Below are 25,927 nucleotides of genomic sequence, written 5' to 3'. Positions count from 1 at the left end.
CCCCCCCCCAGTGATCCAAGGATTCATTCAAACGCTTTGGAAGAAGCATGGTACTAATAAGATGGTGATGTTGAAAAATGGTATCAACCTGGTAAGGTTTGAAACAATGGAAGGAAAGAATGAAGTGTTGCAGGGAACATGTTCCATTTAAACAATAAACCATTTATTGTCAAAGCCTGGAAACCTGAGATGGAATATACTAAAGAAGAGGTCTATACTGTGCCGATATGGATCAAACTTCCTGGTCTAGACTACAAGTATTGGAGTTCAAAGGGTTTGAGTAAGTTAGGCAGTCTTATTGGGAACTTGTAATGGTGGACCAATACACAGAAAGAAAGGTTGGCTTGAATTTTGCAAGACTGCTAGTTGATGTAGGGATGGACACTAAACTTCCAGATTCTATAATGTTCAGGAATGAGTGGGAAAACCTAATAGAGCAGAAGGATATGTATGACTGGAGGCCTACGCTATGTAAATTTTGTCATCAATATGGACATGATGTTGATGAATGTAGGAAAAAGAAGGCGAAATCAGATACTAAACCACAAGATGCACAACCATTTGATAAAGATAGTCCTCAATGCTACAGAAAGGTGAAAGTCATGAGCAAATAAAAGACTCAACAACTATTCCAGGAGAAAGACATGTTACTACTTTAGTTGGCAGAGAAAGGAATACAGGGAGCCAGGAGATAAAAAAATTCCAAAGTCAGCAGATACAACAGGTTCAAGAACATCATGAAAGTTCTGAATGGATCACTCATATAAAAACCACAAGGTTGACGACCTCCAGCCAGAATCATCAGGAAATTATGAATTCTTTTCAAGCACTTCAGAAATCAGAAGTAAATAAACAAACCAAAGCTCAAGGACATGGGGGTGGGCAATCGATTCTACTTCTGGGAATGGTTAAACTTATGTGTTGGAATGTAAGAGGGCTTAACGGCCCTAATAATAAGCAGAAGGAGGTTCAACTCTTCTGCAATAATTAAGATGTAGGTCTGATAAGTCTTTTGGAGACTAAGGTCAAGACCAGTAAGATTGCCAATATTTCAAACAAGTTATTTGGAGGGAGAAAATATATTACTAACCTAGATGCTCATTATAATGGTCGAGGCTTGATTGCATGGACACCTTATTACTACAATGTATTACCTATTTCCAGTGTTGCGCAACTGGTTACATGTGAGGTTTTGATATTCCCTCACAAATCCAATGTATGATATCTTTTGTCTATGCTTTTAATACTAGGGAAGAAAGGTCTTTATGGGAGGAACTAGTATGCAAAGTACAAGAAGCCCCATTACTTGGCTTGTCGTAGGAAATTTTAACTGTCATGAATAGTGAGGATAGATTAGGGGAAATCCTGTCTCTTGGGCTGAAGTAATTGATTCCAAACATGTATTGACACATGTGGTCTTGTTGAATTGGCACACAATGGACCGAGATATACTTCGAATGATAGAAATGCTAACCGGAGAATATACTCAAAGATTGATTGGATGTTTATCAACAATGAATGGCTCACTTATATGCCTGCTTGTAAAGCTATGTACCTGAATGAAGGAGTCAGTGATCATTGCCCTATTAAAATTACTTTTGAAGAAAACAATGTGAAGACTTGAAGAGCCTTCAAATATTGCAATGTTCCGTCTAAACATCCTCAATTTAAACATGTTTTTTGGAAGGATGGGGCACTCTTATTGATGGTTGTTGAAAGCTACAAGTTGTAAGGATGCTCAAGTTACGGAAGAAAGAGCTCAAAAAGTTAAACTCAATGCATTTCAGAAATATTGTCACTGAATCAAATGAAGACAGGGTGTCCCTAAAAGAGGTTGAAGTACAATTGCATTTGGATCCTGAGAATCTAACATTACAACAACTTGAGAAGAAGAATTATCTAAAATTCAGGAAATCGTCATACTTGGCAGATATTTTTCTGCAGCAAAGAAGTAACGCGAGATGGATTAGGCTTGGAGATGCAAACACAAGGTACTTTCATTCAGTAATAAAGCATAGACAATTGAAGCATGCCATCACCCAGTTACAAGATAACCAAGGTAACTCGCACAAATATCATATCATCATAGCTAGACTTTTTGTCCAATATTATGAGGAGCTACTTGGGCGGAAAACAGAGGACACGATCCGAGCTTCATATGATACATTTAATGATGGTCCAGTGCGAACCATTGAACAACAATTAGAGATATTGAAGCCTTTTAATGAAGAGGATGTAAGGAAAGCTATGTTTAGTATTGATGTAAATATCAGCCCTGGTCCTGATGGATATGGTAGTGGGTTCTACAGGGAAACATGGGATATTGTGGGCCAACATGTTGCTGAAGCAGTGTTGGAATTCTTTCAGAATGGAAAACTTCTAAATCAGATAAATGCTACAAATATTTCTCTTATTCCAAAGGTCTCTTTTCCTGAAAATGCTAGCAAGTATAGACCTATTTCATGCTGTAATGTGATTTATAAAGTCATTTCCAAGCTGATTTGTCAGAAATAGAAGCATGCAGTGAGCTATTTAGTAGCAGGAAATCATGCAGCTTTCGTGCAGGGAAGATCTATGGTTCATAATGTTTTAATATGCCATGATTGATTAAGACACTAAAAGTAGGAAGACCTCTCCCAGGTGTCTCATGAAAATTGACCTTCATAAAGCTTATGATATGGTGAGTTGGGAATTTGTAGAGGAAGCCTTAACTGGTTATGGGTTTCCAATTGGATTTGTAAAGCTGGATATGATATGTTTAACGTCTCCAAAATTTCTGTTATGGTGAATGAAATAAGCTATGGTTACTTTGAAGGGAAGATAGGGCTACGACCAGGGGATCCTATGTCTCCTCTATTAATTGTATTGGTCATGGAATACTTATCTAGGGTCTTGAAGGTTATGAGTGTTTTACCTGATTTCAAGGTTATAAACTTACACATTTGGTGTTTGCTGATGATTTAATGATCTTTTGTTATGGTAAGGAACAATCTGTGAGGAGAGTGATGGAAGCATTAGACTATTTCACAAGAGTCACTGGAATGATAGAAAACATGGAGAAATCTCACATGTTGATTTCTGGAACTGATGAGCAGACTAAGGCCCTCAACAACTCACTGCTAAAATCTCATAGGATCAAGAATATTTATGCTAAAATTCTATCACAGGCTAGTCAATTACAATTAATTATTGCAGTCCTTTTCTTTATGTAGCTTTTGGGGAGCTGCGTTAATTCTTCCACAAAGTGTTCTAAAAGAGGTTGATAGACTAAGTAGAGAATACTTGTGGGGAAATTATCAGGATAAGAGAAGCATCGCATTGGTTTCTTGGGAAAAGTTATGTATTCCAAAGCAATATGGTGGATTGAACATTAAAGGATGCAAAATCTGGAACATTGCTTTTGTAGGCAAACTCTTGCGGCAAATTTCAACTAAACAAGACTCATTATGGGTCAAGTGGATTCAAGGATTGTATATGATGTCATAGGTTAACATCTAGATGCAAGACCCCCTAATGATTGTATTTGGTATTGGAAAAAGTTTAATTTTCTAAAGACTGACATGATGGATTGGTATACAATTGACATGTATATTCTAACATCTAGTGGAAGATATTCCATTAGTAGTAGTTATTTCACTCATTGGCACTCACACAAAATGGAGAACAGATGACCTAGTATGGACATCAGTATCACAGCCTCGACACTGATTCTTTCTCTCGGTAGCTACACAAGGAAGGCTAGTTACTAAAGCAAGACTAGATACTTGATCATACCCATTGACACTGATGATTGTTGCCTATGTGCCTATGTTATATAAAGGTTATCGACACTTCACTCCATCTATTTTCAGATTGTGTTTGGACCAAACAATTGATAATGGATCTATCTAATTGGTTAGGAATACAACTGCAAACTGGTGAAGTGATATTTGTTTCGGAGCAAACTAGAATGAAGCATTGGAAGCAGTTTAAAAAGGAGCTCTTGTGGCAGCCATCTGAAAAGCAATTGTTTATTACACTTGGAAGGCTAGGAACTGGACTACATTCAAGCACCTAAGTGTTCAAACTGAAACAGTTGTGTTACATATTAAGAAGGATATTGTGGAAATATTAGATCTTTTAAGGATGGGGAGGAAAAAATCTGCCTACTATATACCTGGGGATGCCACTGGGTAATGCCCACAAAGAGTTAGAGATATGGGATAGAGTAGTGGAGAAGACAGAAAAAAAATTAGCCACCTGGAACACACAATATCTTTCCTTCGGAGGAAGAATTTCATTGATCAATGCAGTCTTGAATGCCCTACCAACTTATGTTATGTCCCTTTTTCCCCTACCTGCGAAAGTGGAGAAGAGATTGGATAAATTGAGGAGGAAGTTCCTTTGGTTCGGAAACAAAGACGGAAAAGGTATTCATCTGGTCAAACGGCGAACTGTACAACTCAGTACAAAGCTGTTGGGCTGGGTGTAAAGAACTTGGGGCTGCAAAACACATGCCTTTAATCAAAATGGTGTGGAGGTTTGGAAAGGAGGATCATGCTCTTTGGAAGGATGTTATCATCAACAAATACGGATAGACTGAGCAATGGACAACCAACACTGTGACTAACACTTATGGAGTCTCAGTTTGGAGAACTATCAGAAATTTGTTGCCTAAATTGTCCGAGAGCATAGGTTATAAGGTGGGTGAAGGGACTAGAATCTATTCTGGAAAGACAAATGGATCGGCCAGAACTCACTCATGGAGGATTTTCCACATTTATTTTCTTTCTGCGACAATCCTGAAGCATCTATTGCTGAGACCTGGACTAACCAAGGATGGAATATCATCTTTAGAAGGCTTCTAAATGACTGGGAGATTGAGAGCGTGGCCAGCCTGCTGCAAAGGTTGAATGATTTCTCTGGTTTAAATACCTGCGCTGATACAATCAGATGGAGACATGATATGGATGGAAAATTTTTAGTCGGAAGATTGTACAGAAGAAATTTGATCTCAGAACCTGTGATTATACTTGGACCTTGGAAATCTAATATCCCTACCAAGATTAAGGGTTTCACATGGAAGGTATGTAGAAGAGCATGTCTCACTCAGGAGAAACTGAAAAAGAGAGGTTTTGAGATTGTCTCAAGGTGCTTTGCAGGTGTGGCACATGTTTCTTAATCTCATCCAAAAACCATGGGTGATGCCTGAGCATACGACAGATTTTCTAACATGCTGGATGAGAAAAGGTGGGAGTAAAAAACAGAAAAAATGGTGGAGCCTAGTCCCTTCTTGCATATGGTGGTCAATCTAGAAGGAAAGAAACAACAAATGTTTTGAGAATATCACTAATCCAATGTAGAAAGTAAAAGAAAACTGCATTAATAGTTTATATCTTTGGTGTAAAGAGGAGGGTATAGATGAGGTAGAACAACTAATAGAATTCTTAGGCTCTTATTATTATTATTATTATTATTAACACTTTTCATTACTATTAATTTATTATTCTAACAAAATTTTATAGAAGGAGAAAAATATATTTGGAACAACAGCAAAATAATATTGTCGACCCTTATAGAAATTCATTCTTCATTACTCTCTAGAAGGCCCTTCCAAATGCTTCATCAATGCAATTTTACGACTTTTTAAGGAATATTTATATATGATTGTTGCATTATGATAGTACACATAGATTAAAATATTGGACTCTAGTCTCATGTTAAAGAAACATTTTCGAACATTAAAAAATTAAAAATGAGTCTAACCTAGATAATTAAAACGCTCACCAATGTGTTGGGACATGAAGGACAATGAATCTATGTTAGTAGACAAATGTTTTGTAGCTTAAATATTACTTTTATTTAGAGTAGGTTTTGATTCATATTCCTTAAATTAAGCTTGACTAAAATAGTCATAACTTACACCAAAAATATTTGGAAAAGTCGAACGAGAAAGGAAAAAAAACATTAAAAGGACAGAGATCTTTGTCATAGTGAGATTATATATATACCGAACAAAAAATAGTCAATGCAAGTGTAGAAGACAACAAAAGAGCGAGAAAAAGCACATTAAAAGGAGTAAATAATGAGATATCCAATGATGATAACAAATCATCCTAACCAGAAAAGTTTCTATGTTTTGAAATAAGATATCTCAAATAATTGACTAACATTTCAATCAACTTTCAATCCTTAGAGTATTATAAATATCCAATGATAAAATTTAGTAAAAATAGAAAATAATATAAAAATAAAAAATATGGGCATGCAAAGTTATTAACTCTCAGAGGATTTTATGAAGAACACAAAATCATATCCTTGTTTGTGAAGGAATAATGTTGTTGATGAAGAATTTCAGATTTCTAAGTGCTTTTTTTAATGTACCTTTAACAATTTCAATAGAGAAAACTTGCTTGAATATTCAATTAACATTTGTTGTTTAATCTATACTAAGAAATACATATAAAAATAACTTTGCATAAACATAAATAACAAAGTTTTAAAGTGTATATTCAAAAATAAAAATTAATAATATAAGCATAAATTTATGGTTGTAACAAGCCATATCAGGTTATGCAACAATGAATGAAAAAATCGATCCAACTGAATGCACAATGTTTATAAACAACAAAGGGTAGTGTAAAAATATGATTATTGTTTCTCATCGAAAAGGTCACAACTCTTTGAAAAAGTTACAAATCTTCAGAAAGATCACAAGATTTCATACAAGTGGCAACTGTTCATAGAAGTCACAACTTTTTATAAAAGCAAAAAATTTCATAGAAGTCACAATTTTTCATAGCAGTCATAATTTTTCATGAAAGAGGAAGACGAGTTTTAAAAATTGTAACATCACGCAAATTGAGATAGCTAGAAAAAAGCTTAGAAGTTGAAATAGTCACTTTTGAAAAAAAAAATTAACATCTGGAAATTTTCTTAAGTTGGAGAAAAGTGAGTTTCTGGTCAACTTCAAACGGCCATAACTCCTACCTCAGGATGAGTTAGAGATAGTTCTTGATATGGTTGGAAATATATTTCTAACGTCACCGAGTTTGCACAATTTCGATTTCGTATGAGTGAGTTATGTCTTTCGAAAGTTGGGTTGTTGGATTAAGGATAGTCCAATTGGATTTTAGAGGGGCAAAGTTATCTTTTCCTTACCCAATTATTTTATTTTGTTTTTGGGTAACAAATTGGGGTCTAAACTGATCATATTCAGTTCACTCTTTTAGAAAACAAGTTAGGGTTTTGATAGAAGAGAAAAGAGGAGAAAAGGAAGGAAGAACGTTCAAGATCGTCGAAGTTCAGCTTGTGGAATTCGTCGTGGTTGATCCTTAAAAAGGTATATGAAATTTTTCTGTGTTGAGTTAGTTCACCCACACACCAATTTATTTAATTCAGCGATTTTTGAGTAGATTGAATGATGAACATTGAAGTTCTTGAAGAACAATTCTTGTTGGTTGAGTTGTTGCATGCCTAAGGTTTATTTGATTCGTGTTTCCAGGTTGTTTTTTGAGTCTAATCGATTGAGTGTTGAGGGTATTAGTTATTCTTAGTGTTAGGGGGAAAATCCATGGAAGTTTAGAAGGTTTAGATATGAAAAACATAGAAGAAAAGTCGAAAGGCACGTACGTAGGACCCAGGGGCTTCGCGCCTCCCATAGCCCCAGAGGACAGTCTCTATCCGTAGGGCCTTGGGGTGACGAGCCAGCCAGAGCGCCCCAACTTGGCCTCTGAAGTTTGGGGCCTAGTTCCCCAGGCCTCTCGAAGTGCCAAGGACGCCAGTTCACCCCATTCATTCCCTATCTTTTCGTACTAGTTCCTATGTGATAGTACCACATTTTCTAGTTGATTCCAACACTCTAAGGTACGTTTAAACATCATAAAATCATCCATTAACATGAGATCGTGAACCTTGAATCTATAATCCAATTCAAGGAAAGTTAAGATCAAAGTCAAAAAAGTTAAGAGTCAAGTCTAAAAGTTAAGAATAAAGTCAAAGCAAGTTTTCAAAAGTTTCCAAGAGTATTTAACAAATATGATGACTTTGTTTAAGGCTCAAGTTGCTCTAGTTACAAGTTAAGCAAACAGTAAAGATTTGAGTTCAATTCTCACAAGTTATAAGGGAACTAAGTATTCCCTAAGAGTTAAGTTTCAAGTTAAGTAAAGAGTAAAGAGTTGAAGTTCATCCTTAAAGAAATATAAGGAAATTAAGTATTTCTCAAAGAGTTGTTTCAAAAATCAAGTTTTCAAGCTAAGTAAAGAGTTATGTTAAAGTTCTTTTCTTCAAAAGTCTAGGGGGACTAAGTATCCCCAAAGAGATTTTGAAATATTTTCACATTTAAACAAGCAAGGAAGTTAAGTTTTCCAAAGAGCCTCCGGTTTGTTTTCATAAATGAGTTGTAGCTTTATAAAATAAAGCAAGCAGGGAAACTAAGATTTCCAAGATACACTTTGAGCTAATTTTTTGGCATTAATCTCAAATCACAGGAAAAGTTGTTTTTAAAACATACAAGATAAGTATATTTTAGAAGTAGTATTGAGCACCAATGTGGGGATGTGAGTTTCAGATTAACTCAAGTCTCCATGAAAACCATGTCGCCATTATGGGTAGAAAAGGTTCATACTTTTTAGATAAATCATTTTCACTTTTTACTAGTGGATCCATTATGCAGTTCAGGTCCTATACTCTGGCAAGGTTAGGATGGTCCTTGGCAGCGTGAGGTAATTGTCGGTTAGAGAAACTCTCACAACAGTAGTTGTATGGTTCTTCAAGAGGTTCTGCTTAGTATGAATAGGTGTATGAGTCTTCAATCATGCAGTGCACGAGTATACTTTGAGAGGAACTATGATATGTTTTATTTTATTATTAAGATTATGAGTTTACATCAGATTTTTTTGTATTCTTACATACATCTCATAGTCAATTGTATCTTTGCATATAGCGAGTTGAAAACCATGTTTGAAACATCTTTTCTTTATATTGCAGGTGTCTTTAAACTGCTATACAATGAAATGAGTTAGTTATTCATGAGTTGAGCAGAGTCAAGGTCAGTGTTCCTTACTCTTTTTCAAGCTTAAGTTATTGTTTAGCATTCCAACTCGCATAGTCGTACAATTAATGTATTGATGTTGGTTGGCCTGCATCGTATCATGATGCAGACGCAAGTAACTAGGATAGGCATTTGGCACACCGTTGATCCAGCAAGCAGCTCAGAGTTAGTTGGTATGCCTCCCTTCATTCCGAAGAACATCTTTACCATTCAGTTATTTTCTTTCAGTTTTCATTTTTTAGGATTATTGGGGTCTTGTCCCAACATCCATCTTTAATTTAAAGGCTTCATAGACAAATAGAGTTTGTTCCTTTAGTCTTTTCATTTCCCTTGTAAACGATAAGACTTGAGTTGTCATTTTGGCTAAGTATTATTTTAAAGTTATTATGTTTGAGTTATTTCTCTAATGCTTAAGTCTTCCGCTGAGTTAAGAAAGACAGGTCAAGGGTTCCTTGGGGCCAACAATGGTCTTCGAGTGCCGGTCACGTCCAGGGTGTAGGCTCGGAGTGTGACAAACTTGGTATCAGAGCATAGAGTTCAAGAGTCATCGGGAGTTTATGAAGACGCATTAGTAGAGTCTCAGTCATTGGTGTGAAGTGAGCCACATCTATGATTAGGAGGCTACGACATTTAGGAATTCCTTACTTCTTTTATATTCCTTTCGTGCGTTAGAGTTTATCTCTAACAATTTCCTTCTAATTTGTGCCTGTGCGTGTTTTAAGAGAATCATGCCTCCACGAAGAGTAGTGAGAGGTCGTTTAGCTAAGAGGATTATTGAGGAACAAGAATTGTCAGATGCACCTGATGTGCAACCTCAAGGAGAAGTTACACATGCTGAATTATGTGAGACTATCTGGATGTTATGTCAAGTGGCAACTCATCAAGTTGGACAGAGAGGTAATCGACATGAAGTGGTTGATACCTCAAGGATTCATGAGTTTTTAGGTATGAATCCGCCAAGCTTCATAGGTTCAAGTGTCACAAATGATCTAGAGAACTTTGTTGAAGTACTTCAGAAAATTATTGACATATTGCATGTTGTTGATGCTGAGAGGGTAGAACTAGTTGCATATCAACTAAAGGGTATCACTGGAGTCTAGTTCACCAATGGAAAAGGAACAGGGTTGAGGATGCGCCAATAGTGAGTTGGTCTGTGTTTGAGAATTTTTTCATGAGAGGTTTCATTCCCAGTGAGTTGCAAGAGGCAAAGATTAGAGAATTTTTAACCCTTAATCCAGAGTCTATGAGTGTTCATGAGTACAATCTTTAGTTTGCACAACTTTCCCTCTATTGCTCCGGAGATGGTTGCTGACATGAGAAGCATTATTAGATTATTTGTTGCTGACATGAGAAGCAATATGAGATGTTGATAGGGGATATGTACATAGCAAGGATAATGATCCATGTGCAACAAGTTGAGGATGATAAGTTGAAGGATAGAGAAGGGTTTATGAATAAGAGGTCTAAGACATCAGACAACGAGTTCAGGCAGCAAAAGAATAGTATTAATTCTTCCTTCCAACAAAAACAGAAGGAACCTGCTCCACCATCTCCTAGTGCCCTTGCATCCAGAAACAAAGGTAAGTATAATGGTCGTAATTCAAAACCCTTTAGAGTTAAACGCGCCAAGTCTCAAGGTAGAGAGGCACAAAGAGGTAACTAGGCTCCTACATATTCTATGTGTGGTAGAATCCACCGAGGTCGTGAGGGCTTCAGGGGTTGTTTCAAGTGTGGTGATACTGGCATTTTATGTGAGAGTGTCCAAAGAACATGCAAGGAAATGGTACTAACAGAGGAAAAAACCGATTGTATGCTATTAAAAATCGCCAAGAGTAAGAGGATTCATCACTTTACTGTTTATGCTTTGCCAGACCCAGGATTGATTTATCTTTTATATGTTGCTATGAATTGTTATATTATTCCTGAGGAACTTAGTGAACCATTCAGTGTTTTCACACCTGTTGGTGAGTCCATTTCTAGCAGAGGGAGTCTATCGTGATTTTCCCGATTGCATGAATCATAAGAGTACCATGGCTGATTTAATTGAGTTAGACATGGTGCAGTTAGATGTCATTCTTGGTATGGACTGACTTCATGCCTATTATGCATCAATAGACTTCAGCACTCCAGTAGTCAAGTTTCAGTTTCCTGTGAACTACTTATAGAGTGGAAAAGCAGTTCAGCAGTGCCTATGGATCGTTTCATTTCGTACCTTAAGGCAAAGAAGTTAGTCTCCAAGGGGCATGTCTATCACTTGGTCCGTAATGACTTAAGCGGTTTCAATTTTAGTAGTAAAAGAGTTTCCAGAAGTCTTTCTTAATGATCTGCCCGGAGTCCCTCCTAAGAGAAAACTAGACTTCAGCGTAGACATAATTCCACATATTTGTCCTATCTTTATTCTGCCATATAGAATGGCACTAGTAGAGTTGAAAGAGCAGTTGAAGGATTTTCTAGAGAAGGGTTTTATTTGACCAAATTGACTTAGGAGATAATTAAATTTCAATTGTTGAAGCTTGTGAGAAAAGGTTTCAGGAATTGAAAAAGAAGTTGACTCTTGCCCAGTTTTGACTTTACCGGAACTACTCAAGTTTCTGTGGTGTATTGTGATGCATCTAGAGTTGTACTTCATCTAAACTATTTATGTGGCTCATGTATCCAATTGTTCTAGAAGATCAGGCAAGCAAGATTGAGATCGCCGATACATTCGGCGGATCGATGCATCATCCAGTGAGTCATCGAGTGGCTATTATGATCTCCAACTTTCCTTTTCTTCATCTTTTCCAACATTTTCCCTCCTTTTTTCCTCGATATGTCCTTGCCTTGTTGTTAAACCTTAATTTCCACATATCAACATATTTAAATCAGTTATGAGCACAAAATAGGCATTGAGGACGCTAATTCATTGAAAAATAAGCCCTAAATGAGTTGAAATTCCCAAGTCATCAACACCCAACATAACTTTTTTTTTGTCCTCGTGTAAACACAAGATCAATCAGGCCACCATTTATGTATACAAATAGTGCTACTTGAGACTCAACCTAAACATACACAATGTTCAATTCGCACATGCAATGCTCAGTTGTTAACTAAAAGTTTCAAACTATGATTAGCAATCATCAAATAATGGGAGAATTACTAATTGCTACAACTTCTTGAATCTCAATTGGTAGGATAGAATTTGAATACAATAATGATCTCTCGATCAACTATGATATTTCAAGTGAGTTCCTCGAATCTCAACAAGTTTAACAATACCAATCAACCCAATTCCTTAATTAACCTACTTTCTTAAGCCGGTTTGTAAAGATTCAAATGAATACAATTATCAATCATCCATTCTACCCTATACCTCGTTCTCAAGAAAGCTAAAACCAAATTTGCAACTTCAGTTCATCAATTAAAACATGAACAACAATTGAACCCATTTTTTTAAAAAAAAAATTAAATTCAGCAAATAACAATAGACATAAGCTAAATAATACATTAATCTACATGATCACATCCCTAAGGTAAGGGGTTTTAGCCAAATATAGCAAAAAGTAAGAAATTGTTAGAAAAAAAGATTATCCATTATAATTATTAACAATCTCCAATACCAACGCCAAAATTAAAGCTAAAATCGAAAAACCTCAAATCAAATATCCAAATCTTCTACGAGAATGTCCAATAATTTAAGAATGTTAAAACCCTGAATGACTAGGGAATACACTCTCTTGGAAACCCTTTTCTTCTCTGAAAAAAATTAATTCATACGTTCCCAAAAACACAATATGGAGACCAATTGGCGAGGTTAGTCGGGATTGGTGATCGATCAAGTTGCACTTCATCTCGCCTTTTATTATGGCTCATGCATCCAATTGTTCTCGAAGATTAGGCAAGCAGGACCGTGAACACCAATCCATTCGGTGAGTCACCGAATCACCCTTTGCTCAGCAAGTTGACTTTATAAATATACTACGGTATAGAAACTATTTTGGGAGCTATTAACTTACTTTGAGAGTCGCCTAGTGGCTATTGCGAGCTCCAACTTCTCTTTTCTTTACAATTTCCATCATTTTCGCTCCTTTTAACATCTTAAAATCCTTGCCTTGTTTTTATTCCTTGGTTGTTGCATAACAAAACATTAACATCACTTACGAGCACAAAATAGTCATTGAGGATACTTATTCATTTTATAATAAGCCCAAAATGAGCGGAGATTCCCGACCCATCAACACCCCTAACTTCAACCTTTTTTTGTCCTCAAATAGAACATAAGATCAATGAGGCCAACATGGATATCTAGAGATAGTTCTCTTTGAGAATCAACATGAATGCACATAAGGTTAAGTTCACACATGCAATGCTCAATTATACACTAAAAGTTTCAAACTGTTACTAGCCATCATCAAATATACCTCAATCTCACAATGTTTACTTCAAATGAAAATATATGCTCAATAGAGTATTCAAATTCTCTCACATAAAAATGATTTCATTCTCTCACAAAGACAATCAAGGAATATCATTTTGGAATTGAAATTAACTCTCACACTCCCAATGAGAAAAATAAGCATGATTTACCCATATGCTCGCTCGTAGTTTCCAACCAACACATCACTTGACTCATGCAAGATCAAAAAGGTCTTTCAAGGCTTGTAATTGGGTTAAGCGTACGGATATGCTCATTTTGGCGTAGTGATTTCTACCTTAATGAAGCATGTCTGAAATTTCACTTTTTCTTTTTCTCTTTCATTCTTTTCATCTTTCACGACTCATCCTTTGCCTAATCAAGCACACAAAAATTTTCATATATCTCGTTGAACACCCCTTTTTATTTCCACAACCTTGCTCTTTGTATACAATTTTTATCATATCATTTTCTTGTTTCACCTTTTTCTCTCTCTTTTATATGGAGGGTTTTGTCGTTTTCTTTAACACAAGTTTCCAGGGATGAATTTCATGAAATTTTTGCTTGATTTCTTTCCTCATTTATACCACACCCTCAACTTAGGATTTGGGACTAACTTAGCTATTGAAACCAACATATGCTTCACGCAAATTTTAGTTGCAGAGAATAAGGACATTTGTGATTAATTTTCATCCAAAGAAAATGATGTTCAAATGGTGCCAAGCTAGTTTTACACACTCACAAGGAGGTCACACCAAGGTATAGTGATTAGGTTCACTCTCAAAAGTTCAGTCCTAAGATCATTTTATTCATTCACAAAAGTTAGTCATTTGGACCAAGGGGCAAATTCTAGGAATCACCCTGCACATATTTCAAGTAAATCTCACCACAATAAACAAAATCATTGATCATGGCTCCACAAGTTAAGCTCGCGTGCAACGATAGATGTTGAACATCACTAGCTAATGAGTGCCTTGAAATATGAAAGTGGTCTAAGCACCCTATGCTTCAAGTCCTTCTGAGTGAGCACATATTGCAAACTACGTTGATCTCTATACACTTCACACTTGACCCCATATAGATAATGCATTTGCTACTTAAATACAAATACCACTGCACACAACTCCAAATCATAGGTCGGACTGTTATATTCAAGCACTTTCGTTTGCCTTGAAGCATAGGCTATTACATTTGTCTCTTGCATAGCACTGCACCAAACCAGAATAAGATGCATCACAGTAAATAATGAAAATATTACCTTCCACTGGCAAGGTGAGAATCGGTAGAGTAATCAACAAGGTCTTGAGTTTCAGGAAGCTTTCTTCACACTCATCTAACCATACAAATGAAACATTCTGCTTGGTCAAGTTGGTCAGATGTAAAGCAATAAAAGAAAATCCCTTAATGAACTTATAGTAGTAGCTAGCTATCCCAACAAAGCTCCTTACTTCCAAAACATTAGTAGGCCTTACCCAACTATTCACTACTTCAATCTTAGTGGGATCCACCATCACTTCATCCTTACAAACTCTGTACCCTAAGAAGGACACTGAATCGATCCAAAACTCAAACTTAGAGAAATTGCCATAAAGCCTTTCTCCCTTAATAACCCCAATACAATTCTCATATGCTCTTCATGTTCTTTCCTACTTTTGGAGTTGATCAATATATCATCAATATATATAATAACAAAGAAATCTAAATATGACTTAAAAATTCCGTTCATCAGACTTATGAAAGCAACAAGGGCATTTGTAAGCCCAAAATACATTACTAAGAACTTATAATGCCCCAACTTGGATTGAAAAGTAGTCTTGGGCACATCTGTCGCCCACATTTTCAATTGATGATAATCGGACCTCAGATTTTGAGAGCACCCAAGCCCCTTGTAACTGATCGAACAAGTCATTAATGCGAGGAATGGGGTACTTGTTCTTAATAGTCACCTTATTTAGTTGCCTATAGTCTATGCACATCCAAAAACTACCATCCTACTTCTTCATAAATAAAATTGGAGCACCCCAAGGTGAGCCACTCATTCAAATAAAACCTTTACCTAATAACTCCTGAAGTTGGGCCTTCAACTCCTTTAACTCATTTGGAGCCATTTTGTAAGGTGCAATAGAAATGGGGCGAGTACCTCGCTCAAGATAAATCGAAAAATCAATATCTCTATCTGGTGCATACCATGCAAGTCAGCAAGAAAAATATCTAGAAACTCACAAACTACCGAAATCGACTTAACTGAAGAAACTTTGGAAGCATCATCCCTCAATTGGGCAAACAAAGCTGAACAATCCTTACTCACCAACCTCTTAGCATGAAGAAAAGAGATAATATGAACTAGGATAGTAAGTCATCCCACACTAGCGGATCTATCCCAGGCTTACCCAAGTTCACAGTCTTAGTATTACAATCTAATATAAAAAAAATTTGGAGAAAGCCAAGTCATCCATAGAATTACATCAAAATCAACCATCTCTAGAATAATCAAATCTATATAAGTTTTTCTCCCCACAAAAGTCACAAGATAAGACGTATACACCTTGTCAATTAGGCCTTACCCATCGGTGGCCCCCTAAAGTTGACAAGATGTTTGACTTAGATACCTTAACTAGACGATTTTCATTTTAGAAACCTCATGTAGGGTCTCTCTATGTCATTTTGACACTTTTTTTAATATCAATAAAAATGTATAATGTGTGTGTTACACTCGCAAATACCGTGTAAAATGACAAATTAAATTATGACATTTATGATTTTTATTAAAAGTAATTTTAAAATAATTAATCTTGAGTAAAATTAAAAATTAACTAATAAGTTAATGACTCATGACCCAAACAATTACAAATAAAATAAAATTTAAGTCAATTAAAAAAAACCCAACCCAACCCCAATGTTTTCTTCTCCAAATATCCCTATTCGTTTAGTAGAAAGTCGTCGCCACTCCAAAATCCCCCTCCTGAATTGTTCTGCAAAATAATCCCCCCCCCCCCCGATTTTTCTTTTCTAAATATTTCTATTAACGCACAGCAAATATGTGCACCATTGTCATTTTTTCTTTAAAAAAATGCGTTCACTTTCTCTCTCTCTCTCTCTCTCTCTCTCTCTTGCTTGATAAATAGAGAATGTAATATTTAGCTAGTTTAAATAAATTCTTAGCTTAGAGCTCCATCCTTTTGCGGAAATGTTCATTCACAATGGATGAAATTTAACATGGTAAAATGGAGGCTGAAAAAATAGGGAAGAAGACAAATTAATAATTAAAAATTAATTAAAGAATCATCTAACACACTGGTCAAATGAGTGTGAACACTCATTATGCCATGTAAGCAAAAACTGTCAAAATGTTACAAGAGACCCTACATAAAGTGTCTAAAATGGACATTGTTTAATTAAGGTGTCTAAGTGAAATACGATGCCAACTTTAGGGGGACACCAATGGGTTAATCCTCTCAACTAACACACTCACCAACAGGAGTAGAGACACGAATAGGCATGTTAGGCAAATCACAATGCAAATCAAGACCATTAGCTAATGAGGAAGATACATACGAAAATGTGGATCTAGGATAAAACAATACAGAAACCATGTGATCAAACCAGAAGAGTATATGTGATGACAACATTGAATGACTCTACCTCTAGCCTCCCGGGGAAAGCATAACAATGGGATCTATCATATGTAGGGCTGGCAGGGGGACCGAGATATCCCGCCCCGGCCCGCATCCCGCCCCGACCCGAGTACCGCCTGGCCCATCCCCTTAGGTTTAGGGGGTTTAAGGGGTGGGGGATGAGGGTACCGGTCAGGGGTCGGTTCACCCCTGAGTCCCGATCGACTCGGCCCGGTCCCGGTCCAATTGAACCGGCCGGTTTGTGGAATCCTCCCAACGGATTTTTGCCACTTTTTTTGGTCCCAAACACCCCCTACCACACCCCTCCTTTTAAAACTTTATTTGAACCCTCAAGTTATAATAATTACACTTTAACCCATTTTTAATATTATAAATAGCCCTTATTTCTTATAATTTCTTACAAAATCATATATTATCATTTCTCTCATCTATTTTTATATATCCTCTCCACTCTCAAGTGTCAATCTTAATTTCTATTCCATTTTAATTATCATATTATTATATTCCATATATTTCAATTTTCAATTCGAAATTTTCATATTATATCAATATATATGATTATATTATCTCATATCTGTGATCAAATATTGGTTGGAGTTTTAAATTACAAGATACAACAAAGCACAATCTTTAACAATCGGTTTAACGTCTACAATTAACGCAGACGTTTGGTACATTTGTTTCATAATATTTATTTTTTATTTTTCGTCTTTATTTTGTGTTATTATTATTATTATATTACACTTTATATATAATTAAGTATGAGTTCTAGCAAATAAAATAGCGGTAAAGGAAAAGAGAAAGCACAAGATAACGAAGAAAGTAGATTTTATAAATTATTTAATTTTGGTAAAAGAATAGTAAATAAAAAAAGAGTAGTAAAAGTGGTGGTACTTCATTTAAATCAACGTGTAGAGTTAGATTTAACACAAATGATTCTACTTATGTTGATGATACTCCTTATGATATTAATTATTCAAATGTTCAACTCGATCACAAAAATTTAGAACGACGTTATGGTAATATTAATCCAAATATTGATGAAAATTCAGGTGAAGAAGTCGAAGCTGATTTGGGAGAAGAGGAGTGAGAAGTAACACCTACTAGTCCGGTGACAGAAGTTCCAAATAGGATTATCAATTTAACGAAGCAAAATTGTTGACATCTACCCCTTATGCCTCCCACAAGGAAGAAGGTGAAGTGTCAATGCCCTAAAACATCTATTGTATGACAATTTATGACTTTCGATAAAGAAAATAGTGTTGCTATTTGTAATAAGTGTAAGCAACCTTTTAAACATAAACAAGGTGGGGTCAAGGTGGGATGGGGGGATTAAATAGACATTTGTTATCTTGTGTGTCGATTCAATATAAAGAATCTAAAGCATTAGCCAATAGAAAAAAAGGAATTCCAATTAATGAATTTGATATTATCGGTAATGCATCGGTAGGGGCTTCTAACATGGTTCAAGGAACATTAGATCCTTCTAACCCCGTTTGTCCAATAACACAATGTAGATATAATAAGGAATTAGATCGCGAAATTTAGCTAAAATGGTTTCTGTTTGTGGTTTGCCTTATAGTTTTCCTTCAAATTTTGGTTTTATTGAATATATTCAACAAACTTATAATCCAGATTATAGAGGTTTTTCAAGAAATATTGTTAAATATAATATTTTTAAATTTCAAGGTAACATTGTCAATTTCATCGTTGTATATTTAGCATATTAGATAGTAGAGTATCTATAACTTCGGACATGGGTCGTAGTGTTAATGAAAATGATTATTTAACTATTACTGCACATTGGATTGATCATAATTGGAATTTGCAAAAAAAATTATAAGTTATAAACTATGTATAGACAAAAAAACTTGTGCATATTTATTTTCAAATATTTTAAGTGTTTTAGATTATTACATGATTATAGATAAAATAATGTCTGTCACATTAGATAATCCATATAATAATACAAACGCTGCTAAAATGTTAAAAATTAGATTATGTCCAAACGACAATAATGTTTTTCATGTTAGATGTGTTGCACATATATTAAATTTAGTTGTACAAGATAGTATTTCATTATTTGATTGTGGTAGCGTAAAAATTGAATATGTCGTTACCTGGATTTTTCATACTAACAATGTTGCTAGAATTAGGGAATTTAATGAGCGTTGTTTACTATGTGAATTGTCACCTAGAAAAATTCCAAAACATATTAAAATAAAGTGGAATTCTCTTTACGAAATATTTTCGGTTTCTTATAAATATAGAAGACCCATACAAATGGTGTTTAATGCTCGTAATGTTGACCCATTAGATAGAAATTGTGATGAAGATTGGGAAAAACTAAAGAACTATTACAATTTTTAAGACTTTTTTATGATGATACTACCATGTTTTCTGGAATTTATTATCCTACTATTTCATCCGTATTAATAAATATTTGTGCCCTTACAATTCAATTTTTTAAATATAAAAAAAAATTGATAAATTTAGAGTTGCAATTGAAGGTATGATTGAAAAATTTTAAAAATATTTTTTTCCTATTTCTCAAGTTTTTTTAACGGCTACTTTACTTCATGATGCTTATAAATTATAAGGTGTGCAAGGCCTTGTTGACACTTTTTATGAAACTTTAGAAATTTAACCGGAAGAAATTACAAATTGTCAAATGTGTAAGTCGAGCATAAAAGTAGAAGCAAAACTGTTGTATGAAAAATATAGAACTTCAGAAAATTTTCAAGGAGAAGTTGGTCAAACTTCTAATGCTAAGATTAATTTGTCACTTCCAACTTCAACTTATATGCAAGGTATTCTTTATCATAATTCTATTAACCGTGATGATTTTCAAGAATATCTTAATCAATCTTTAGAAGCATTGGAAATCAAAGATGGCAATGAAGATTTATAAGGATGGTGAAGTAGGCGAAGCGATGCATTTCCAACTTTGAGCAAAATGGTTCGTGATGTTCTAACTATTCAAGCTTCATTAGTTGCCTCGGAGGTTACTTTCAGTGCGGCAAGGTTTCAAATTGGTGATCATAGACATTCATTGGCGGATGACAGTTTGGAAACAACAGTTTTATTTAGAGACTGGGTCAATGCCGATAGGAGGAATAATAATTGCCAAAGCTAAGTAATAAACAAGTAAGTTGGATCAAAACACAAACTGAACGCAGTGATGATGAATTAGAGGCAAAAGAATTTCTAACAAGTTTGCCAACATAGGAGGATATCACCATCGATATGATGTGACAATTAGAATTAAATTTTAAAGGAGAAAACAGATATTTTTAGATTACATTCGAGAACTAATTGAAACAGAACTCTTCCTAGAAGGTGGCTGCGTAAAATTAGTAACTCATTTAATATATGTAACAAATATTAGTTTTATGTATGAGAACTTATTGAAACAGAACCCTTCCTAGAAGGTGACTGCGTAAATTAGTTACTCCACTAATATTTGTTAATTGTAACTTCTAAGTTCTATTGAATAAATTTGAAGGTTTTAACTTTTAATCAAGTTTTTTTATACAATTATTGTTTTGCATTTTAATTTTAATATATACATATAAATATATACTAAACTAACTAAATTACTAAACTAACTTTAAAATACTTAATTTAAAACTTGTAACTTGACATTTCAAATTTCAAGTTTACAATTTACATTACTTTAAAATATTTAAAATACAAATTTAAACTTCTCAAATTTGAAATTTAAAACTTTAAAGTTGAAACTTGAATCTTGAAATTTGAAAATTGATACTTTAAATTTGAAAATTTATTTTGAAATTTGAAAACTAAAAGTTAAATTTAAAATTTATTAGATAAAGACGTATAATTTAAATACAAATATATAAGTATTTAAAAACAAATAAAAAATCCCCCGTCCCGTCCCGTCCCCCCAAATCCCATCCCATCCCATATATATAGTGGGACGAGATGGGACCTATTTTTGTCCGCCCAATCCCGGTCCCCCCAATCCCGGTCCCGGTCCAAATCCCCCCTCCTGGTCCCCGTCCCGTCCCCCAGTGCCCTTCCCCATCCCCTTGCTAGCCCTAATCACATGTATGTCCATTGTCCCAGTCAAGATGCGCTCACTAGTTCCAACCTTCCCACCACCCCGACTGGACTGGACCACCATTACCTTGGCCACCACGTTATCAAAAATGACGACCTCTACCATAACCACATATGGTTCTAATTATTGGGGATATGTAACTATTGATCATACAAAGTTTGACTCTACCTTAGATAATATTTTCTGATATGCCCAGCCTCACCACATCCATAACAACTCCTGGAGTCGAGAGTATGTATCTGTGAAAATGAAGAAACCTGAAGATAACCCTTAAACTCATAAAAAGCCAGACTGGTCTGCGATGGACCCTCAGCAGACACCTGCAATGAAGACCAAATAGGACGAGGTGGATAACCCCCAGAACTATGCTCTCTAGAGTAATAACCACTAAACTTATCTCTCTTACGGATTTCTTGAACGTTGACACCTTGATGAAGTCATCTTTCTTCACCTTCTCTACCTCTAGCACAAAGTCAACCACTTCCTCAAAATATTTTACAGAAGCAGCAACCTATAAAGCTGGAATCTGCAATTCTGACCTTAATCCCTTCACAAAATGGTGAATCCGCTCTTGCGGATTGGAGCAAAGTTGAGTGCAATACCTCGATAAAGCATGAATTTGGCCTCATAAGCTGCAACAGACATCATTCATTGTTAAGTATTTAGGAACTCATCTCTCCTTCTTTCCCTCAAAGTCCCAGGTATATATGTCACACCTTGAGCTAGCCTAAAACGTAGACAACGAAACCTAGGATAATAAATGGTCTCAAACTAACCCTGTTGCATAATCATGAGCATACTAAAGAAATGAATAACCGATGTGGAAGCTAATCATAAATTAAGTCTGAAATGATGGGTAATACCCATATAATTAAAATTAAATATCAAATTTAAGAGTTTAATACAAGAGGAAACATCAAACTTAAAAACTAAGTTGAATCTAACTATGTCTAAATAGCCTTTAACTGACTAGAAGTGTTGGGACATGCCCAACTAACTCGAGCAAAACTGAAACTAAAAAACTGAATTACTCAAAAGATAAAATGACTATTGTCCTTGAAAAATGAGGACTCACCACTGATGTTGCTGAACTAGAAATCGGGAACCAATCTAAGCGTGATATAGTTTTTTTAGAACCTAAACCTACATCACGAGAAGATGTAGCGCAACGTATGCGCCACTACTTGGAAGTACTGAGCATGTAGGATAGAATAAAGATGAAATAACATATCATTGTACTCCCAATATAGTAAAGATTCACATATTATGACTGAATTACTGTAATACATTGGATAGCTCAAAACTGAGATGCAAACTGATAATACAATAATTAATTTGTTAATAATGCATTCATAATTGAGGCATGTATAACTGAATACTGAAATAATTAACCTAGCATGTTTTTTTTTAATAACTAAAGAAATACATAGGTAGAGTTCTGAAATTCATGCAAGAAATGAAGTAATAACATAATATTCTGATTTGGAATAAGTTAATAACTAATTGATGATATTTTGTTGAAGTTCTAGAAACCCTAAGTCTAGTCATGATAAAGGAATCAAAAAACTGACAGAAATCTAGGGGACCTAATGGGAAAAAGGAACCTACTAGTGAAACTCCACATGCCTGGTGTTGAATTACATGGAGAAATATTTTGATTTCGGGTTTGGGAATGATGGAACCTTGCTACGTTCTCGAACTAGGATTGCTCGACCTCTTCTCCTCTTCCGTTTCTAGTTTTCTATGTTTTGATGAAAGATGTGACTGAGGTAAGATCTAGTTACGTTTCTATGCTAAAACTGACCAAAATCATGTAACATAAGGTTAAAACGATGTATTTTAGGGGTCCAACAAAATTGGAAAAGACCAAAAGACCTCTGACTTAATTTGGAGACAAGGCTAACCACAACCATCTTCATGGACCGTGAAAGGGACCACGGACTGTGAAATTGGTGGTGGTCTGCACTTAGCCCAGGAATTGGGGCCTCTGTTTCATGAGCCTTTACCACGGACCGTGTGGAGGACCATGGACCGTTAAAGTCCTCGCGGTCCTTACTTGGGCTGAGGTGTAGAGGCTCAAGTCTGGGGGCCTACTGGTTAATCTTCACGGACACTCCCACGAGCCGTCATGAAGACCACGGAGTGTGAAGGCCCTTGTGGTCTTCACTTGGGGGTGGGCGTCTAAGGGGTTGGCCAGGGGAGGCTACTGTCTGGCTTCCACGGGCATTAACACGGCCCGTCATCAAGATCACGGACCGTGAAGGTGCCCCTGGTATGATACATGGTCCTGGTGACTTCTAAGTCATGACCACGGGCAGGTCAACGGACCATGGATCCTATAAGGATTCGTGAACCCTGTCGTTGTTCACTACTTCATGAGGCTTTCTGCAATTTGTGTCTTAGCCTGATATTCGAGGTGTGACAACATACTTCTCTATGAAAAAAGCTAGAAAATGATTTCCAAGTTATATGTGGTTCCTTTTATGGTTAACAATCAACATGAGATCGCTACTGTATTTTGGCATCCCTATGAAACTAGTATGTCACAAACTCAACACCGAATCACTCCACGATGTCCATTTTATGATGTAGCTCATGATAATAAACAAGGAAATCATAAGTATCTTCAAATTCAATACCCTTGAATACTAGAGGTTTCAAGTTCAATAACTTAATAAAGAGACCATGCTTGTCAGTACTCGTTATAATCCATGTAGTCAATCGAGGAAATGTTTCTATTTCTAAGGATGCATTCATGCAAACAGCCACAACAACTGCATGTTGTGCTCCCTGAACCTAAGGTGCTGGTGCAGAAAAAGTTGGTGGTGTTTGGCCTTAAACAGATAACCTGCTGAGATAAGTGAGAACCTGATTAATCATCTCTGAATTAGGTAGGGGTGGTTCTTCCTTCTCATGAGTCTGCTCATCCTCCCCCTCATCACCTTCTCTAGCTACTTCGTCAGCTAGTGGAGTGGTTACTCTTTTATCCCTAGTTGGACCAGGTGTTTCTTCTCTGCCTCTAGTGGACCTTCTCCCGCAATGTCTACCATGACTTTTCTCCACTGCTTCCTCTGAGGTGTATCCCCGATGGTTAGCTTATGTGCACCTTGTCTTGCTGGTATTGGTGTTGTCCGATTTGTTGCTCTAGTTCTAACCATCTACGAATAGAGATAAGAAGGTCAGATACCATTTTGTATCACCTAGATACAAATTTGATTCAAGTAAAAGCACAAAATATAGAAATAAATGAGTGTTACTGAAGTCCTATAGCCTCTCAAATAAAAGTAAACTTGTCCCCATACCATTCTGCAAGACTCTAGTATACTTGTCCTTGTGTGATGAGATCATTGAACCTAAATCTCTTATATCAAGTTTGTCATGACCCACACTTAATCTCCTAGGCGGGAAACAACGAATTCAACCCCAATTTATATCAATTGTTCAACCATGGATAACAACCATAATGTGGAAGCTCAAACTTATTAAAGTAGCCAATAAAATAAAGCTCTCAAGTTTATTGCATATTATCCCCAAAACATGAAATTCATCACATCAAGGACATCCATTCTCAAAATATCAAATCTAAGAGTATTAAAGATACCAAAATAAATAAGTAGGATAGTGCATGTCCAATATTTAACGGCATCATGCCATGACCGAGAGGATCAAACATGAGCCATGAGGAATAGCTCAACTTGAAATATGATGTACATGAGACTGGCAAAAGCTAAGGGCGAGTCCAAGTAGATGATTCACTTGTTGCATTCCACAAAAGAAAATGAATAAAGCATAAGTAGGGTCAATACAGGGCAACATGTGCTGAGTAGATATCATCAGCCAACTCAAAATAGTAACTAATATGCAATGATAATAGTATAAATTCACTATGACACATACAACGAGAATTCGAACCAGTGACAACAACATTAAAGTAAGTACATAATCAGCCAACAATATCAAGAATACACATGAGGACTCATACCTCCACACAGAGCTCTTTGAGAAATAAGTTCTTTGCGATTGAGTACATTATGTTGTTTATATATATTTTCCTTTAATGTTACCATGTTGGAACGTGACACCCAATGCAATAACATCGTGTCAGCTTGTGGAAACCAATCTAATATGTCGTGTCGGAACATGACATCTGATTCAATAATATTGTCCCGAATCGTGGCACCCAAGCCAAATATATCATTAATCTATCATTTACTATCTCCATTATTCACTTCATTAAAAATATTTCATCAAACATTCTTTATTCAAGGCATCACTTCAATAGAGAAGGTTCAAGATTAAAAATTTCACGGTCTCAAGATTTCAGACCAATCACAAACAACACATCGATTATCCAAAGACGCAACCAAGTACATAGATAAATTCACAATATCACTCGATGAGTATCAATCACTATTAAGAGTCAATCTATCATATAAAACAACTAATAATCTACCTCCACCGAAGAACTGAAGTCACGCAAACTACTTCTTCAATATCATTCCTTTCCTTAGTGCCACAGAACGTTTTCAATCTATATAATATGCATAATTCATAAATAAACATGTGTGTAGACACCCATATTACTATATGCCTTGCCTAGACTCAAAGCTCACCCAAATCTATAGTTATATTTCCTAAAGTTCAAGCCTAAGAAAAGTCTCAATTCCTCTATTATCATACATTTAATATAATATAATATAATCACCTAATATACATTTACCTATTTCAATATATCAACACTTATATATATATATATATATATATATATATATATATATATATATATA

The 25,927-nt window shown here is 35.6% G+C and overlaps 1 long non-coding RNA gene across 1 annotated transcript in view; it reads left to right on the top strand.

Annotated features, from left to right (window-relative positions):
- Positions 1 to 18,775, top strand: part of LOC114078053 — a 19,577-nt gene extending 802 nt beyond the window's left edge. Inside the window, exons 2-5 of the long non-coding RNA XR_003579504.1 lie at positions 7,212 to 7,321; positions 8,968 to 9,028; positions 9,141 to 9,204; positions 18,109 to 18,775. This is a non-coding gene — a long non-coding RNA (uncharacterized LOC114078053). The remainder of the gene's footprint in view (positions 1 to 7,211; positions 7,322 to 8,967; positions 9,029 to 9,140; positions 9,205 to 18,108) is intronic.
- Positions 18,776 to 25,927: the final 7,152 nt, after the last annotated feature.

This window comes from Solanum pennellii, chromosome 1 (assembly GCF_001406875.1).
Source record: "Solanum pennellii chromosome 1, SPENNV200".
Classification (NCBI taxonomy): Eukaryota; Viridiplantae; Streptophyta; class Magnoliopsida; order Solanales; family Solanaceae; genus Solanum; species Solanum pennellii.
The sequence above is the reverse complement of the archived record's forward strand: the minus strand, read 5'-3'. Positions and strand labels throughout refer to the sequence as shown.